Source organism: Octopus bimaculoides, chromosome 2 (genome assembly GCF_001194135.2).
Source record: "Octopus bimaculoides isolate UCB-OBI-ISO-001 chromosome 2, ASM119413v2, whole genome shotgun sequence".
Classification (NCBI taxonomy): domain Eukaryota; kingdom Metazoa; phylum Mollusca; class Cephalopoda; order Octopoda; family Octopodidae; genus Octopus; species Octopus bimaculoides.
The window spans coordinates 166,894,476-166,898,564 of NC_068982.1; the positions used below are offsets into that span (position 1 = coordinate 166,894,476).

General features: G+C 32.8%; 1 protein-coding gene across 1 annotated transcript in view; it reads left to right on the top strand.

Annotated features, from left to right (window-relative positions):
- LOC106872973 (lysyl oxidase homolog 4) overlaps positions 1 to 4,089 on the top strand; it is a 112,649-nt gene that overhangs the window by 25,254 nt on the left and 83,306 nt on the right. The gene's annotated exons all lie outside the window — the stretch shown is intronic.

The window sequence follows — 4,089 nt, forward strand, 5'->3', positions numbered from 1 at the left end:
TATATATATATATATATATACATATATATATATACATATATATATGTACATATATATATATACATATATATATATACATATATACATATATATATATATGTGTATACATATATATACATATATATATATATATGTATGTATATATACATATACATATACATACACACACACACATACATTTAATACCATCTAGCTAATAACCCCATAACATGTTATTCGTTTGTAAATGAAGCCTGTTCATTCCATCTTGCTTTATAAATTTATATGTGTGTGTGTGTGTGTGCGTGTGTGCGTGCGGGGAGAGAGAGTTGGGGGAGTGAGTGACAAAGAGAACTATTAATGAAGAAAGAGTAAGAATCAGAGCATTAGGAAGACATAGAGCAGTAAGTGGGTTGCAAAATGAATCTAAAACAAACAAAAAAAAACAACAAAGAATAAAAGAAATTAAGCAAAGAATAGCAGTAATGTTTGTAAAAGATACTCAAAAATAAAGCAAAGAATTAAAAATCTGAGACAAACAGTTACTACAAGATAAGAAAATGATACGAAAGAGCAAAAAAATCCACGATGAACAAATAAAAGATTTATCAAGTTGAGACCAACGGGACAATTTGGGATTTCATGACGACCATTTTTATAGTAGAAACAAAGCTTGGACAGCCGTTACTCTTAGCCATAAAGATTTCTGCTGGAAAAGAACGCTAGTCGTTTGCAAGGTTAACCTCCCCACACCAGCTGCTGATAGTACTTACTTTCAGCTGAATGAAGTGGAGCAGCGTGAAATGAAATGGGTTGCTCAAGAACATAACACACCACTTGTTCTGGGAATCGAGCCCAGGCCACTGAAATACTTCAGAATGAAACAGAAGCTGATAAAAATATGAAAACACATCATAATACTGAGAGTTTTGTATAAATATTTATATAATTATATAAATATTTGATGTTAAGTATCTGTACTACATTATAACGTTATAAATATTACGATAAAGAGTAACTTATACGATAGTGTGACAACTGGAGTAAACTGCATTCTGTGAAAGAGAGTAGAAGGTATATATCACTGTGAATCGAAAATCTATCCGTTTATGAAATGCAGCAGTATCATATGAAATATAATATCGCATACTGTAATCTATATAATATATTTATATTATGATGTGTTATATAAAATATAAATACCACAGAGTAGCACTATGAAATGTAAATATGATCTTTATATGGAACCTGCGCTATATTATCAAACAATATGTGGTTGAAAAACGGAAAGTGCCATATTGTTTAGTATTTGTACATAGTGTTGTTCTTACTCTTCGCTTCTAATCCTCATTCTCCATCTGTCTTACTTCTCACTCCCTATAATCTGCATCTCACCACTTTCCATAGTCAGTTTCTCATATTTTTAATTCTTCAAACTCTCCCCCACCTCTCTCTCTCTCTCTCTCTCTCTCTCTCTCTCTCTCTCTCTCTAAGAATGAGGAAAATACCTCGGGAGTTCATCCTTCATGCTGAATATACATATACCGTTGAGTTTCACATGCGTAATATAATGACTTGAAGATGTTTAATTAACTGAGACTATCTATGCAATTAAAAGACAAAATATCCCTTTAGAGGTGTTTAGAATCTAAAAACAATATGCAAGAGAGATAATTTCAATCGTATCCCGTAAAAAAAAATTGGGAAAATAAAGAGTGGATATTGTCTTTTGGACCAACTGATGAAAACAAAGGACATGTTTCGATCTAGCTAGATCACATCAGCAAAGTATACTCACTGCAGTTCACTAGAATTAGAGTAATAAGTATATAGAGAGATAGAGAGAATATTGTGATACTGGTTATAAACATCAACAACGTGACTGAGGGAAAATACCTCACGCGATCGTATACACGCGCACGCACATACACACACACACACATACACACACACACACACATGTGTATGGGCGTAAGTGTGTAAGTGTAATCGTAAGTCTTTACTGGCACTAAAGCAAGAGTGTCTTTTTAAGGAGAGGGAGAAACGAGATGCTTACAGTATGGGGAACGGAAATGCTTTCAGCCTGAAACTGATATTACATTGCAGTATCTGCCTGCCAGAAACTCGCGTTTTGCTTTTCAGCACTTGCAACATGTATCCAGTATTCCTTAGTAGCAAAATTAATATTTAATTAAAGTAGCCAATAGAAAGATCTCAGATGGAGCAAACAATTAGCAGCTTTCCGCCTTTAATGTCTTCTTTTGCAGCAATCACGATATCTGACAACGAAGCCTACAGCCGTCAGTTCGTATCCTGCCACATAGCTGTACAGTCTGTGACCAACACGCTTTGTTCTCAAACGACTCGATCCATTTAGCTATAACGTGAGACTTAGTGCTCTTAGCAACGCTCTATTAGCTACAAACAGCAACCAAATTTCTTCAAAATCATACCGTCTAAAAAAGAAAGAATCAGTAATTAATGTAATCATAGATATAAGACTGAATTGCATTTCATCACATGTCTGCTCAGTTAATGCTGACCTGGCTCTAAGATCAACAGCAGTAACAGCAGCACTTTAAATTTGCCCGGTATCTCGTTAGTCTGAAATGCTGACTTGAACTTCTGTGATTAATGCACGATAATCAATCAGTTCTCCCTGGTTGATATTTGCCAAGATACGCTATATGAAGACAATAGCAGTTGTTGTGGGTGTTCACAAAATAGATATTATTTAAAATTATTTATCTTTAATAGATGATTCAAAACTATATATTATTATATTATTATCCTCCATGTCATAGGATGTTAATGGGTAAAAACTGAGACTTTTCCATTAGCTGATTTATTAATGAATTCATTTATTTATTGATTTATCTCACATTTAATTATTAACATTAAAAATAGTGTGGAATTCTGGATGAATATGGTGAGAATTGTAGAAGCAAAATGCGAGCTTCTAGAATTGTAAAGCAAGAATTGTAAAAGCAAAATGCGATGTCAGTTTCCGGTTAAAATAATTTCCTTATACCATCACTACGAAAGTTTGATTTCTTAAAACATGATGCGTTTGTGTCGGTGCCAGGTAAATACACAAACGCACGCGCGCGCACACACGCACACACATATGTATAATATATATATATATATGTATATATATATATATACACACACACACACACACATTTATATACATACGCACATATATATATATATATGTATAAGATAAATTTAATATAGTTAGTCTACAGTTGATAACGCCTACGCCATAGAAAGTATACAGATGTAAATGCATCTTGTTATTCTCTTCACTCCCTAGAAAATAAAATAAAATTATCCTTTCATGTTTCATGACTGGTTGGCCATACTTCAGAGGATAAAGTGACTTTTATCCTTTTACTCACGGATAAAACTTGATAGGAATCTCTATTTAAGCCAAACGCATTCCAAAAGCTATGCTAGTTTGCTTCCGTTTATTAGTCCTTTGTTTATTTTCCACGGCGTAGACATTATAAAGTGCAGGCTGACTAAACTAAGTCTATTTTATATCTTCTGATACACACTGACTGTGCAAATAATATCCATTAATTATGTAACCATGCCACCACAACTACTTGAAAAAGATCATGTCACAATTCTTCTTTCCAAAACGATATATAAAAAAATAACTGCATTGTCTATATATTTAACAAAAATACTAGGAGTGGCTGCTGTTATTGGAGTTACCACTCTTACATACAGTTTATAAATAGTTACATACAGTTCATAAATAGTCAACAACTCTTGGGGGAAATTCTTTGTTTTCTAACTGCAAGGATAATCTCAGTTAGTTGAAGTTTTTTTATTACATATGTTTGTTTTTACTGTGGTTCCCTGCACACAAACGCATATACAGATGACAGACATTTAAAGTAAAACAAATTATTAAAGTACATTGTGTTTTTAGTCTCCCTCTCTCCCTTCCTCCCTCCCTCTCTCTTTCTCTGTCTTTATGTATATGCATATGTATTAAGTATATGTATACACACATACATACGTATGTATGTATGTATGTATGTATGTATGTATGTATATATATATATATATATATATATATATATATATATATAT